This window comes from Pseudonaja textilis, chromosome 7 (assembly GCF_049901715.1).
Source record: "Pseudonaja textilis isolate UNSWEBS1 chromosome 7, rPseTex1.2, whole genome shotgun sequence".
NCBI classification, from domain to species: domain Eukaryota; kingdom Metazoa; phylum Chordata; class Lepidosauria; order Squamata; family Elapidae; genus Pseudonaja; species Pseudonaja textilis.
The window spans coordinates 3,215,882-3,232,189 of record NC_141996.1 but is presented as its reverse complement, the minus strand read 5'-3'; the positions used below and the strand labels follow the sequence as shown (position 1 = coordinate 3,232,189).

Here is a 16,308-nt window from a genome sequence, read left to right as displayed (position 1 = left end):
AAGAGCGATGGATGACTGGATGGATGGATAGAGAAAACAGATTAGATAGATAGATGATAGATAGATAGATGATAGATAGATAGATAGATAGATAGATAGATAGATAGATAGATAGATGATAGATAGATAGATGATAGATAGATAGATAGATAGATAGATAGATAGATAGATGATAGATAGATAGATGATAGATAGATAGATAGATAGATAGATAGATAGATAGATAGATGATAGATAGATGATAGATAGATAGATAGATAGATAGATAGATAGATAGATAGATAGATAGATAGATAGATAGATAGATAGATAGATAGATAGATAGATGATAGATAGATGATAGATAGATGATAGATAGATAGATAGATAGATAGATAGATAGATAGATAGATAGATAGATAGATGATAGATAGATAGATAGATAGATAGATAGATAGATAGATGATAGATAGATAGAAAGATGGCTATATAAATGATAGATAGATATAGTTAGATGATTGATTGATGATAGATAGATTGATAGATAGATAGATAGACGATAGTTAGATAAATAGATGATAGATAGATAGATGATAGATAGATAGATAGATAGATAGATAGATAGATAGATAGATGATAGATAGATAGATGATTGATAGATAGATAGATAGATAGATAGATAGATGATAGATAGATAGATAGGGAGGGAGGGAGGGAAGGGAGGAAAGAAGGAAGTAGGGAGAGGGAAGAGAGGAAGGTAAGGAAAGGAGAGTGGAAAGAAGAAAGGAAAGAGAGGGAAGGAAGAACTAGTGGGGAAGAAGGGAGGGAGGGTGGGAGGGAGAAAGGAAAGGAAAGCAAGGGAAGAACAAGAAAAGGAAGGAAGGAGGGTGGAAAGGAGAGGGAGGAAAGGAAAGCAAGAAACAGAATGAAGGAAGGAGCAAAAATGGAAAGAAGGAAGGAGAGAGAAGGAGGGAAGGGGGAAAAGAAGAAAGGAAAGGAAGAAAGGAAAGTAAGGGAAGAACAGGAAAAGAAGGAAGGAGGGTGGAAAGGGGAGGGAGGAAAGGAAAGCAAGAAACAGAATGAAGGAAGGAGCAAAAATGGAAAGAAGGAAGGAGAGAGAAGGAGGGAAGGGGGGAAAAGAAGGAAAGTAAGAAAGGAAAGTAAGGGAAGAACGGGAAAAGAAGGAGAAGGAAGGAGACAGGGTAGAAAGGAGAGGGAGGGAAGGAAAGAAAAAAGGGAGGGAAGGAAGAAGCAAAATGAAGGACAGAAGGAGGGAAGGAAGCAAAGGAAAAAGGAAGAAATAAAGAGGGAGGAAAGGAGAAAGGAAGTACAGCTGAATGAAAGAAGGGAAGGATGGAAAGCAGAAGGGGGAAGGAAGGAAGGAAGGAAGGAAGGAAGGAAGGAAGGAAGGAAGGAAGGAAGGAGAGAGAAATAAAGAAAGGAAGGGAGGGAGGAAAGAAGGGAGAAAGAGAGAGAATGAAGGAAGATTTATTTGACACCTTTGCAATGAACCAGAGGCTTCTGTACGACACACACAAAAAGAGCCAGGCTCACACACACAACCCACAATGGTGTTTTGTTTCTTTGCAGCCAGCCCTGAAGACCCGGCCTGCAGGATAAAGATAACGGAGGGAGGAACTACTCTGAACCCTCCCCAGCGGCCTTGGCTTGAGCTTCCTGGGCGAGGAAGAGGAGAGCCAAGCCTTCCGTGGAGGGAGAACAAAGGGCCTCTGAGTCCGATAAAAGCCCTCGGATGGCCTCCCACCCAACCGGAGACGATCCGGGACCAGCCGCCACCGGTCCCGTATCAAAGAGGTGCTTTCTTTCTCCACCGAATGGATTGTGTGTCAGGATTCCAGCAGTTACCCCCCCCAATTAAGTCACGAGTCTCGAGCCAAACTTCCAACGGATTTATTGGGAGTTAACATGTCCGGCACTGCCTGGGTGCAGCAGACTCCGAGGCCCATCATTCACTATCACCGTTGACCCTGGTTTCCCTCCCACCCTTTGGGTGCATCGTAGTTCATATCCTCCAATGGGACCCATCCATAGCCCAGAGTCCTCAAGCAGGCTCTCCGGTTAGAATTTTGCGGCAGCAGAAACTTCGGTCGCCTAGTTACACTCTCTGAAAAACTATTTACGGGACGAACTTTCGATTTCCAAGCTGCCACGCTGCTCTTTCAAACCCCTTTCATCCCCTCCCTTGCCTAAAATGGGGCAAATCTCACTTGACAAATGTCTCGCTTAAGAACAGAAACTCTGGGCTCGATTGCAGTCGTAAGTCGAGCCCATTAAAAGCCACGGCGGAACTGTTTGTGGCTTTTAAATTCCCGTTAAGAAATCTGCCTGCAAATGCCTTACTTTAGTTAGTAAGGCAGGCTACGAATCTTCCTCCCACACTTAGTTTGCAAGCCGACCAAAACAAGAATCTGGATTCTGGCAGTTCCCCCCAATTAAATCCTGAGTCTCGAGCCAAACTTCCAAACTTCAAAAGGATTTTATTGGGAGTTAACATGGCCGACGCTGAGGCACATCATTCATTGTCACCCTTGACCCTGGTTTTCCCCCCCACCCCTCTGGGTGTATCATAATTCATATTCTCCGATGGGACACATCCATAGCCCAGAGTCATCAATCATGCCCTCCAGTTAGAATTTTGCACGGCAGAAACTTCTGTCGCCTAGTTACTATCTTTGAAAACATTTGTGGAATGCAGTTTCGGTTTGCAAGCTGCCGCACTGCTCTCCCCCTCCCTTTCTGTTGGCAACTCAAAAAAGACCATAGAAATATTTTATGAGTTGACAAATGTGTATATTTCCAGGCAGAGGTGGGCCTGCTAGCAGTTCTCCCTGGTTCAGGAGAACCAGTAACTAATTTTATGGCCATTTTATGGTCGGTTCGGTGAATGGACAAATCCCACCCCTGGCTGACCCTGCCTACCCAACCCCGCCCCTCCCAGGAGTCTCCACAAGGCCGGTTTTGGATGCTAGGTAAGTACAGGGTCTGCGTGGAGGCTCTTCAAGGCCTCAAACGGCCTGTTTCCTGCTCAAGGAAAGCCTCCGGAGCTTGGGGAGGGTGAAAACAGCCTCCCCCCCACCGTGGTGCAGGAGGCTGAATAGGCCACACCCACTACGGCCATGACCAGCCAGCAACCAGGCAGAGAACCCATTGCTAAAATTTTTGAAGCCCACCCGTTCCAGCTAATGGTCACAGGACAATTAAGGGTTCCTTTTGTCTTCCTAGAATAGCACAACTCAGTGTCCCATATCACTGGACGGCGACATCACAAGCTTTGCGGGATCACAACAGTTGGCCAAGGAATACGGGAATACTCAATGTTGGTCAAGGAACACCCAACGTTGGCCAAGGAAAACCCAATGTTGATCAAGGAATGCATAGCATTGGTCAAGGAATGCCTAACGATGGTCAAGGAACACACAGTGTTGGTCAAGGAATGCACAGTATTGGTCAAGGAACACACACTGTTGGTCAAGGAACACACAGCGTTGGTCAAGGAACCCACAGCACTGGTCAAGGAACACCCAACGTTGGTCAAACAACACCCAACGTTGATCAAACAACACCCAACGTTGGTCAAGGAACACATAGGATTGATCAAGGAACACACAACATTGGTCAAGGAACACACAATGTTGGTTAAGAACACACAACATTGGTCAAGGAACACACAATGTTGGTCAAGGAACACGTAATGTTGGTCAAGAAACACAATAGTATTGGTCAAGGAACACACAACGTTGGTCAAGGAACACCCAATGGTAAAGCAACACCCAATGTTGGTCAAGGAACACATAGCATTGGTCAAGGAACACCCAACGTTGGTCAAGGAACACCCAACGTTGGTCAAAGAACACACAATGTTGGGCAAGCAACACACAATGTTGGGCAAGCAACACACAATGTTGGGCAAGGAACACACAAAAACATCACATGATCAGGGGGATGCTGCAACGGTGTGAAAACGTGTCACAAATCACTTTTTTTCAGTGACTTCGAACTATCACTAAACAAACCACTACAAGTATGAAGGCGACACAACACCCTGGACTCACAAATCATGCCAACCTAAAGAGTGGGAGGTTTGCTAAGACGTGAAGAACAGCAGGAAAAGCCAGATTGTGTGTGGCCATTTTATTTGTACATTGAATAAACGAATAAATTTATTCACTTATTTATTCATTTATTCACTTCCAGGATGTAACTAGCCCTACAATTTTCCAATGGGGCCAAACTTGCCAGAATTTTAAAAAAGCAAAGTATAAACAACCCCCAATTAAACTAATGAATGCCCTGGTAAAAAAAAATTAAACTTTAAAAATCAAGAAATTAGCAAGTAAAACATTTCAGATTTAACAATTCACTAGCAATTTTAAGTCAGGCCAGCCTGTGTCTTCCCTGGCCCTGTGCACCCCATACACCCCAGTTCCACATCCCTGTGATGACCAGGGCGTGATACAAAAAGAACAAAGTCACCGAAGTAGAATAAATTCCCTTTAATGCCTCCAACTAGGCCCAAATGTCCAATTATCCTTGGCCGGATATCAAACTCGTCCAAAAACAGTCTATGAAAGGAGTAGATGCAGTCCGAACCCAAAGTAAAGATAATTAAAAATTAAAAAACCCAACACAAACCACACTAAAGTAATTAACACAGCAGGCCAGGAGGATAAATTGCAGACTTTCAAAGGATAACGCAGCACCGACAGTTTGGAGGACGCCAAAACCCAGATAAGCTGACTGAAATGTCATAAATTGAGGAATATCTGTAGTGGTATCATCCTTCTTTTCTTTTGCCACAGTCGTTCTACAGATGTCAACTCATAAAATATTTCTACGGTCTTTTTAGAGTTGCCAACAGAAAGGGAGGGGGGAAAGGGGTTTGAAAGAGCAGTGTGGCAGCTTGGAAATCGAAAGCGCATTCCATAAATAGTTATTCAAAGATAGTAACTAGGTGACTGAAGTTAATTGGGACAACTGCCGGAATCCTGACAGGTAGTTTTTGCTTTACAATCATTCATTTAGTGACCGTCAAAATTAACAATGGCACGGGAAAACGTGACTTTATGACTATTTCCCCCTCTTACGACGGCTGCAGCATCATCAGGGTCACGTGATCAAAATTTGGATGCTTGGAAACGGATTCATATTTATGTCCAGGGGTCACGCGATCCCCTTTTTGTGACCTTTGGACAAGCACAGTCCACGAGGGAAGCCAGATTACTAAACAACTGCAGTGATCCACTTAACAACGGTGGCAGGAAAAGTGGTAAAATGGAGTCGAAATTCACCGTCTCGCTTAGCGAGGGCTCAGTTGTGGCTGTTAAGACAAGGAGAGGAATAATTCTGAATGAAAAGTCGATGACCCAGAAATAAAATACCCCATTTTAGAGTATTAATTGGTCCTTATTTGCATCTAGTTTGCATCTGATTTGCATTTTTTCATGCACACGCCGAATCGTTTTCTTCCTGTCATCGAAAATGGCGAATAAGAAGGGAAAAAAGCCAAGATGGACATGAGGAAAAATGCTAATTTCATTAGAAAGGAAAACCAAGAATTAAGGGGGAATACAGATGGATGGATGGATAGAATTACAAAAAAAAAAAATATAGAAAGATTTCAACAGCCAATATATTAATAGGGTTAAAAATTCACCACGCAATCAGAGCCTAAAAGAAAAATAAAAGCAAAATAATTTAAAAGTATCCATCCTGTTCAGCAATACTGTTTACAGGTAGAATACAGGTAGTCCTCGAATTATAACAGTTCATTTACTGACCGAAGTTACAATGAAAAAAGGGACTTGACCATTTTTCACACTTACGACCGTTGCCGTGTCCCCGTGGTCAGGTGAACAAAATTTGCCTGCTTGGCCACTGACTCATATTTATGACGGTCATAGTGACCGCTTTTTTGACCTTCTGACAAGCAAAGTCAATGAGGGGAAGCCAGATTCGCTTAACGACGGTGGCCGGAAAAGGTCTTAAAAAGAAGGCAAAACTCCCTGAACAACTTTCCTGCTTAGCGGCGGATATTTGGGGGCTCAACTGCAGTCGTAAGGCGAGGACTAGATGTCAATGCCCGTCGCTTTTTTTTTAAAGGAGGAATTTCGCCCTTTTGCAGGGAGCTGGGTGGTAATATCTGAGCCCCAAATCATATGTTTTGGAGGGATTAATAAAAGATCTCATCAAGGCTTTTAATCAGACCTAAAATAGCTTGCTGGAGTTCTGCCAGAGTTCAGAAGCAGCTGTATTTATTCCCCTCCTCAGACATGGTGCGTTTTTCTCTCCCACAAGCTTTCATTCTGGAGACAATTGAAAAAATTCAAAAAAAAAAAAAAGGCTCCCTCGCCTGATTTTGCTTTTATTTCTATGAGAAGCTGGCCTGGCATAGAAAAATAAAATAAAAATTAACTGCATGGAGCCATCTGGATACGCTTCCATTTGGAGCTAGCGGGGCATTCAGAAGAAGGGAAGGACCGTGAGGGGTTTTTCAAGGTTTATAACTATTTTTTTTAATTTATTTTATTTTATTATTTTATTTATTTAGTCAAATGCTTACAATATAATAGACGTAAGAATAAACACATGTATAAACACGTGAAATAGGAACTAATTATTGGGGACAATAGGACAGGGGCAGTAGGCTTATGCCTGCCCCTTAACTTTCTGAGGGATGGCCTTTAACTCCTCAGAAAGCCCTGGCTAGTTTGGATGGACTCCCAGAATCCCCCCATCAGCCTGAGTGGACTACAACTCCCAGAATTCCTCATCAGCCTAGAGTGACTACAATTCCCAAAATTCCCTCATCAGTCTGAGTGGACTACAATTCCCAGAATTCCCCCATCAACCCAAGTTGATTGCAATTCCCAGAATCCCCCCATCAGCCTGAGTGGACTACAGCTCCCAGAATTCCTCATCAGCTTAGAGTGACTACAATTCCCAGAATTCCCCCATCAACCCAAGTTGATTGCAATTCCCAAAATTCCCCATCAGCCTGAGTGGACTACAACTCCCAGAATTCCCCATCAGCCTGAGTGGACTACAACTCCCAGAATTCCTCATCAGCCTAGAGTGACTACAATTCCCAAAATTCCCTCATCAGTCTGAGTGGACTACAATTCCCAGAATTCCCCCATCAACCCAAGTTGATTGCAATTCCCAGAATCCCCCATCAGCCTGAGTGGACTACAGCTCCCAGACTTCCTCATCAGCCTAGAGTGACTACAATTCCCAGAATTCCCTCATCAGTCTGAGTGGACTACAATTCCCAGAATTCCCCCATCAACCCAAGTTGATTGCAATTCCCAGAATCCCCCCATCAGCCTGAGTGGACTACAGCTCCCAGACTTCCTCATCAGCCTAGAGTGACTACAATTCCCAGAATTCCCTCATCAGTCTGAGTGGACTACAATCCCCAGAATTCCCCATCAACCCAAGTTGATTGCAATTCCCAGAATTCCCCATCAGCCTGAGTGGACTACAACTCCCAGAATTCCTCATCAGCCTAGAGTGACTACAATTCCTAGAATTCCTCATCAGTCTGAGTGGACTACAATTCCCAGAATTCCCCATCAACCCAAGTTGATTGCAATTCCCAGAATTCCCCCATCAGCCTGAGTGGACTACAGCTCCCAGAATTCCTCATCAGCCTAGAGTGACTACAATTCCCAGAATTCCCTCATCAGTCTGAGTGGACTACAATTCCCAGAATTCCCCCATCAACCCAAGTTGATTGCAATTCCCAGAATCCCCCCATCAGCCTGAGTGGACTACAGCTCCCAGAATTCCTCATCAGCCTAGAGTGACTACAATTCCCAGAATTCCCTCATCAGTCTGAGTGGACTACAATTCCCAGAATTCCCCATCAACCCAAGTTGATTGCAATTCCCAGAATCCCCCATCAGCCTGAGTGGACTACAGCTCCCAGACTTCCTCATCAGCCTAGAGTGACTACAATTCCCAGAATTCCCTCATCAGTCTGAGTGGACTACAATTCCCAGAATTCCCCCATCAACCCAAGTTGATTGCAATTCCCAGAATCCCCCATCAGCCTGAGTGGACTACAGCTCCCAGAATTCCTCATCAGCCTAGAGTGACTACAATTCCCAGAATTCCCTCATCAGTCTGAGTGGACTACAATTCCCAGAATTCCCCATCAACCCAAGTTGATTGCAATTCCCAGAATCCCCATCAGCCTGAGTGGACTACAGCTCCCAGAATTCCTCATCAGCCTAGAGTGACTACAATTCCCAGAATTCCCTCATCAGTCTGAGTGGACTACAATTCCCAGAATTCCCCATCAACCCAAGTTGATTGCAATTCCCAGAATCCCCCATCAGCCTGAGTGGACTACAGCTCCCAGACTTCCTCATCAGCCTAGAGTGACTACAATTCCCAGAATTCCCTCATCAGTCTGAGTGGACTACAATCCCCAGAATTCCCCCATCAACCCAAGTTGATTGCAATTCCCAGAATTCCCCCATCAGCCTGAGTGGACTACAACTCCCAGAATTCCTCATCAGCCTAGAGTGACTACAATTCCTAGAATTCCCTCATCAGTCTGAGTGGACTACAATTCCCAGAATTCCCCCATCAACCCAAGTTGATTGCAATTCCCAGAATTCCCCCATCAGCCTGAGTGGACTACAATTCCCAGAACTGAGCGGACTACAACTCATGTTAACCTAACTAAACCAACTGGGTGACTTTGGGCCACTCCGTCTCTCCTTTCAGCCCAACCCACCTCACAGGGATGTTGTTCTAGGCAAAACAAAGGAGGAACTAGCTCAGTTGGTGGAATTCTTGTAACCTCATCCTTCTCTTCTCAATAAATCTTGTTAAAGAAAACCAGATATCATTTGAGAACAGGAGGTTCCATACACCCCATCTTGTTCCTTCCGTGCCATTGCTCGCTTCGGGGTTTTTTTGGAGGGGACGTAATCCGTGCTTAGGAAAAAATATTGTTGCTTTTACTTGAAGGAGATCATGAACTCAGAGCTGTTTTCTTCTGATTCTTCAGCCATATCCAAAGGCGTCTGTTGGGTTGACGAAGAAACACCCATTTGCCAGCTGTCCCTGAATACTTAAAAGACAACTTCTCCCCAAATTGGTGCTTTAAAGTAATATCCCTTGCTAGGACACCCGAGAGATAAAACAATTTAAGGAGTTGAATGTTCTCTTTCATGGGCCGTTGAGCCAAAAATCATCCCTTCCCGTGAAAAAGGGTGGGAAAAAAGCTCTACGTGACAGGAGGCAAGCAAATTCCAGACTTTTTAATCGCTCACAAACATATATACAGTGTTCTGACCCAAACCTGGTTCCAAGGAAACAAACACGAAATGGAGGTAACAGCAAAACCTTTTAATGATTCTTTACGAATTCCGTTCCTTCCCGGTTAAAAGGCTGTTTCAAGCTAATTGTCTCTGATAAGAACGAGCCTTGCCAAGGTGGTGCAAGGCTGCCAAGAACACTCGATAAAGTTGCCAAGAAATATTTCAAATACAAAGAGTCTCCAAACACAAACTAAGAGTCCAAACATCCACAAGGCTTGAGTGCAAAAGCTTCTTTGCTTCCTGCAAAGAATCCCGGTCTCTCAGGCTGGCTTTTATCCCTTAAGGGAGGGGCCATTACCTTGCAGCCTTACTCCAGAGTCGCCCTGCTCACAGGCTCCTCGGGGGCCTCTTCATCACTGCTGCCAGCCTCCACAATCTCTGAAGGCCGCACTCCACTCCCTGATGGTCCTGGCCCCATCCCTGCATCACACGCAGGTCCCTCAGCCGAGTCCTCACTCTCCGAGACCTCAGCCGTCCACACCTGTTGCCAGAGAACTGCAACATACAGGGACTCCTTAATAAGCACAATTGAGCCTAAAATTTCTGTTGCTAACTGAGTCAGTGGCTAGGTATGCCTCCGTTTTACGACCTTTCCCGGGACACTGCAACTATCCTAAGTACATGCCAGTTGCCCAGCGTCTGAATTTTGATCACATGACCACGGGGCTGCTGCAACGGTCCTGCGATAAACGGTCATAATTCACTTTTTTTGGCACCATTAACGTTGAACGGTCACTAAATTAATGGTTGTAGGTCAAGGACCTTCTGGACCTGTTTAATTGGTCCCAGGCTAGCCTTCCACTCCATTTTCTCTCCTTTAAGCCGGGTTTTGTATAAAACCACATATAAATCCATCTCTCTTTAAGATACATTACTCCAAACTCTGTCTGGACGCTTCAAAGACTTCAGCTCCCATTAGTCACAGATAAGAATTCTGGGAACTGTAGTTTAAAGAATTTGAAGAATCTCCCTTCATTTCCATCATGTGGCACAGAAGTTAAAAATGCTGAGCTTGTCGGCGGGAAAGCTGACAGTCGAGGTTCGAGACCCGAACGCTCATTGAAGGGGCGAGTTCCCGTCCCCTGCTCCAGCTCCTACCCACCTTGCTGTTTGAAAGTATGAAAACGCAAGTAGATAAATAGGTACCGTTTCCCCCAAAATACGACCTACCCTGAAAGTAAGTCCTAGTTTGATTTTTTTTACACATGCGGCCTATATAAGCCCTAATGAAGATCCTGCCCACTCCAGAGTGGACAGGTAAAAATTAAGCTAAGGTAGGGATGTGGGGGTGGAGCTGTCCTACTACTTCCCTTTCGACAGGTGTAGCCAGGCTGCATACACACTTTCGGTATTGTTGGAAAAACAGGAAGTGACAAAATGGGCCTATTATTTGGCCTGCAGAAGCCTTCCTGAAGCCTCTGGGAGGTCGAAAAAGGCCTCAAACCGGCCGAAAATCTGCTGTGAGGCGCGCACCTGCGCAGTGAGGTAAGTTTGCCTGCAACTCGCATGCCGGCACAAATGGCTCTGCGTGCCACCTGCGGCACGCGTGCCACAGGTTCGCCACCACGGTTCTTATACCATTTCAGACACATAGCTGTCCAATCTCACGGTTCTTAACCCGGTACGCACCTTACTTGTTTGAGGACTTGATGCCTTTCCAAATTAAATTCTTTGAAAAGTCCGTGATCGGAGTAGCCAAATTGGAAAATAAATGGCATTGTCCGTGATCGGAGCAGCCAAATTGGAAAATAAATGGCATTGCGAATAAAATGATTTTCAGCACCTAGCCAAAACAGCATACCATCTCCCTGCAGGAGGGGTAAGGCATCTCCCACCCCACCAAGCCTTGCCAAACACCTGGCACCCTCACCCCCAAATGCCCAAACCCAGAATAACCGGAATGCTTGCGTCACAACCAATCTCAGAAGCTTTCAGCCAAAAATTCCACGGCGTAATAGGATTTTTTTCAGGTTCAAAAAAATGAAAATCCATTTTTCCGTTTTCAGGGACCGCTTAAAAGCCGCGTTGCTCTACATCTAGCAAGAGGTTAGAGACAGAGGAAATCACACCTTTGTCCTTTCTGGAAACTCTGCCAAGATCTTTGCTCCGTGTTTGACAGCAAACCGAGGGTGGGGGAAAAAAAGGGGAAAAAAATAACCGGAGCATCTTTTGACCTGAAAGGTATGGGCTTTCTTGAACAAGCAGCAACTATTAAAGCCAAAAGATTAAAGCCTCTTACCTGTGCTGGAATTTCGAATATGCTTATAAAAATAACTCAACGAAGCCAAGTCCCAAAACGCGAAACAAATTCCTGGCACTCCGACAAATCGGCCATCAACAGACACGTAGAGATAAACAAGATTTGCACGCCGTCCAAAAAGAGACACAACCAAAGAGCTAAAAAGGAAACAGAAAGAAAACAGCATGCCTCACCAACAGCCAACAGCCAGATAAGCTGAGAGATTATTAACACTGGGATTAATTTTGGACCAACAACCAAGCAGTAAACAATACCCCAATCCAGGAGCTACCAACTAAGACAAACCATTAAACGGGGGTCCTTGGTGCTCTCTTGAGCTTAGTGGTTTCCTTGCAGACGTTTCGTTACCAAACGAGGTAACATCATCAGTGCTAAAAGGGTTTGCAAGGAGGAGGAGGAGGACTGTGAGGTCCTTGGCGCTCTCGGAGCTTGGTTGTTTTCATGCAGACATTTCATGCCCCAACTAGGAAACATCATCAGTGCTAGAAGGGAGTGTTCCGGAGAGGAGGAAAAGGAGGTCATCTAGTCCAACCCCCCACCCAAGCAGGAGACCCTACACCATTTCTGACAAATGGCAGTCCAATCTCTTCTTGAAGGTCTCAAGCGATGGCGCTCCCACCACTTCCAAAGGCAATTTTGGTTCCATCAATTGATTGTTCTGTCAGAAAATTCCACATTTCCAGGTTGAAAAATCTCTCCTGGTTCAGTTTCTACCCATTATTCCTGGTCTGGCCTTGGGGTGATTTAGAAAACCCTACTCCCTTTTAGCACTGGTGATGTTACCTAGCTGGGTCAGGAAACGTCTGTAAGAAAACACTCAAGCTCAGCCAGCACCATGGTTCCCGCAGTCATTGTCCTCCTCTTCCTCCTCCTCCTTCCTTTCCTCTTCTCCTGCCCCTTTTCTCCTCCTTCTGCTCCCTTTCTCCTCTTCCTCCTTCCCTTCCCCCTTCCTCCTCCTTCCTTTCTCCTTCTCCACCAACCCCTTTCTAGCACGGATGATGTTACCTAGCTGGGTCAGGAAACGTCTGACAGAAAACGGCCAAGCTCAGAGACCACCAAGGACCCCAAACCGAAGTACCTCCCGTCGGACTTCCCAAAAAATATGCTGGTGGAGGATTTCACCCGTAAAGCCATCCCTACCGTACAAAACGCGCCCCTTTGGGGATCGTGCAAGCGGTTAAGTAGAGGCCGCCGCGGCTACTTACACACCCCAAAACGATCAATTAAAACCTCAGCAACTTTTCATCCATCCTTTCTTTTGCAAAACCGTGCAACCCCTTCCCAGTCACCCCTGTCAGTCCCCACTTTTCCACTCATGGTCATTTATATTAATTTATTTCTTGGAATTCAGTTGCGCCCTTCCTCCACTTCCGATGAGGCTGTGTTTTTTTCTCTCTCTCTCTCTCTCCCCGCCACCACTTGGTACTCCAAGCCGGTCTGTGAGGTTTGAACATGATGTTCTCTGCCAACCGTGAGCAATTTTGCGGCAGAAACAGCCTGCAAGGCACCGGCCATCACATCCCAGATTAGAGAAGAAACTGAATTATACAGTAGTTTCAGGCTGGAAGGGACCTTGGAGGTCTTCTAGTCCAGCCCCTAGACCATTCCAGACAAATAGCGTGTCCGATCTCTTCTGAAAAGCCTCCAACGTTGGAACGCCCACAATTCCTGGTGAAGTTCCATCGATTAATTTCAAGCAAAGGTATCTGGTTGACAACCTCAACCAACATGGCAAAAGAAGGAGAGCATGCTGGGAATTGTAGTTCTGCCTCTTCTGGAGGGCCTAATCCTTCCAGCTTTTTAAACACGGAGTGGTGGCTAGATCTAAAGTAGCTGGATCCCTGTGCTTCGCCACGCAACTATGTGATCGGGGCTTAGTTTTGGGGGAGGAAAATAATGGGGGGAATTCTGCCTCTGCCTACCAGCATCCATCGGTATTCACCTGGCTAGCGTCCTGTCAGTGTGTGTGAGAGCTGAAGGCTGTTTGGAAACTGAAACAGTATTTGCTGTGGGAGCAAGGAGACAGCACGGAGCCTGGGTGTGACTTAGCTCAACTGTTCTATACTAAAGCTGCTTGGTGCTGTTGTGAAACTGAGACTGAAACTCCTCTGCTTGTGTTTTGCATTTGGAAGAGATTTCTTTTTTTCAGGTAGGGAGGGGGAGTAGAATTCCTTAGCATCAGAGCGCGTTAATAATAATAATATAGGAAGTACTAAAGCTCTGAGGGTCATTTTGAAAAATCCTTTCTTAGTGAGCACCTAGAAGCCAAGAGGAACCTACGGGCCAGATTTCAAGTTTGTAGGCTTTACGGTTCTGGAGATTTTGTGAAGACGCGTGAGGGGTATTTCACTTTTATATATATATAGATAAAGGAGGAATTTCCTGACAGAGAGAACAATTAACCAGTGGAACAGCTTGCCACCAGAAGTTGTGGACGCTCCGTCATTGGAAGCTTTTAAAAAGAGACTGGATAGCCGCTTGTTTGGAAAGGTATCGTTTTTCCTGCCTGAGGCAAGGGGCTAGACTAGAAGACCTCCGAAGGCCCTTCCAACTCTGTGATTCTGTATTCTGCAAACTGAGCCAATATCACAACCGATTTAACTGCGGAAGTAGATCTAGATCTAGGGTTGGACTAGATGATCTTCCATGCTCCCTTCCAATCCTTTCGTTCTATGTTTCTTGCCTATTGGACGATGGCATTTCTCAACCAGGGTCGACCAAACCGAGTGAAAAGAACAGAATAACACGAGTGGGGACCTTCACTTAACCCACCATAGCAAGAAAGGGTGTAAAATCAGGCAAATTTCATTTAACAAACATAAATTTTGGGCTTCACTGCGATCGTAACTTGAGGACTACCTGCATGGTATGTCTCTACTTGCATTACTGTGCAGAATAACGAAACGCGGCCAGAAGGAAATCAAATTGTTTAAATCGACAGTTTGCAGAAAACAGCAAAGCTGAGCAGTTTGATTTCTTTTTTTAAAAAAAAATAGCTTTTCTTAAAAAAAAAAATAGGAAGCTTTATATGGAGTTTTTGTGGCCAGGAGAAAGGAGTGAATTTATGGATCCTGGGATTAGAAAGGATTAAAGAGGAAGTGGAAAGAATAAGATGACAATAGAATAGCAAAAGAACGGAGGAAGGAAAAAGAAAGGGGAAAAGAGAGGTATGGATCAACAATGAACTCCAATTTCTTCTAAGCAGCCTTAGTTTTTGACTTCACAAACTTAATGCTGCTATTAATTGAGGCTTAAAGACCCAATTAATTACTAAGCACCAATATTAATACAGGTAAGTCCTTAGGTACGACCACAACTGAGCCCGAAATTCCTGGTGCGAAGCGAAAACATTTGTTAAATGACTTTTGCTCCGTTTTGTGACCTTTTTTGCCACCGTTAAGTGAATCACTGCACTTGTTAGCAACACAGACGTTAAGTGAATCTTCCCCACTGACTTTGCTTGTCAAAAGCTCTCAAAAGGAGATCACATGACCCTGAGACCCTCGTAAATGTGAGTTGGTTGTGAAGCGCCTACATTTGGATCGCGGGGGGGGGAATGTTGCAATTTTTGTAAGTGTGAAAAACGGCCTTTTTTCGGTGCAGTCGCAACTTTGAACGGTCACTACATGGAACTGTTGTAAGTCGAGGAATACCTATACTGGTATCATCCGTGCTTTCTTTTGCCACAGTCGTTCTACTGGTAGTTTTCAACTTTTGTAAGTCGAGGACTAGCTGTATTTAAAATAACGCAAATACCAACCATTTCCATAACAATGACAAACAGGAGACAAACTTAGTAAAATAAATTTTTTTTAAAAAACCTCAACCTGTTGTAGTCAGGCTTAAGAGGTTTTTTTTCCTGAAATCTCAGACTAGGAATAGTTAAAATATTCCCAGAATCCGGCCAGGATTAAGAGAGAGAACGAAGTTAAGCCGGCCTCACCTGTAATTATCTCCTTGCCACTTTCCAGCCATGGAAAGCAAGCATGCACCCCATAATTAAACCAGCATCTGGAGACCTACAGCTCAGGCAATTCTGCAGAGGTATTTACACCTGACACCCGCCTACCTGTCAGGAGAGCTGGGGAAGGCTTTGAAAGGCCTCCCTAGCTTCTCCGGGGCCTTTACAGAGAAGGAAGGCAAACCTCGGCTTTTGTGCTTAATTCTGACTTTTCTTGAGGTCTTAGTAAAGGAAAGTGCCTCTGAACTGCCTTGAGCCAACAGGTAGAGAGATGATTTAGTCCAGGGGTCTCTACCCTTGGCCACTTTTAAGACCTGTGGACTGCAACTCCCAGAATTCCCCAGCGGGCATGGATGGACTCCAACTCCCACAATTCCCCAGTCAGCCTGAGTGGCCTTCAACTCCCAGAATTCCCCAGTCAGCCTGAGCAGCCTTCAACTCCCAGAATTCCCCAGTGGGCATGGATGGACTTCAACTCCCAGAATTCCCCAGTCGATGTGGGTGGCCTTCAACGCCCAGATTTCCCTAACCCGCATGCGTGATTTTGACTCCCAGAATTCCCCAGTCAGCCTGAGCGGCCTTCAACTCCCAGAATTCCCCAGTCACCCTGGGTGACCTTCAACACCCAGATTTCCCTAACCCACATGCGTGATTTCGACTCCCAGAATTCCCCAGTCAGCCTGAGTGGCCTTCAAATCCCAGAATTCACCAGTCAGCATGCATGGACTTCAACTCCCAGAATTCCCATGCTGGCA

The 16,308-nt window shown here is 45.1% G+C and overlaps 1 protein-coding gene across 7 annotated transcripts in view; it reads right to left on the bottom strand.

The window, feature by feature from the left end:
- LOC113450166 (glycerophosphodiester phosphodiesterase 2) overlaps positions 1-16,308 on the bottom strand; it is a 121,671-nt gene that overhangs the window by 91,052 nt on the left and 14,311 nt on the right. Inside the window, exon 1 of one of the 7 annotated variants that reach the window (XM_087937815.1) lies at positions 11,572-11,592. The exons of 5 other annotated variants lie outside the window; for them this stretch is intronic. The gene's annotated coding sequence lies outside the window, so the exon portion shown is untranslated. Of the gene's footprint in view, positions 1-11,401; positions 11,421-11,571; positions 11,593-16,308 lie in introns of those variants that run through there. One more of the 7 variants, XM_087937816.1, reaches the window with a different exon arrangement.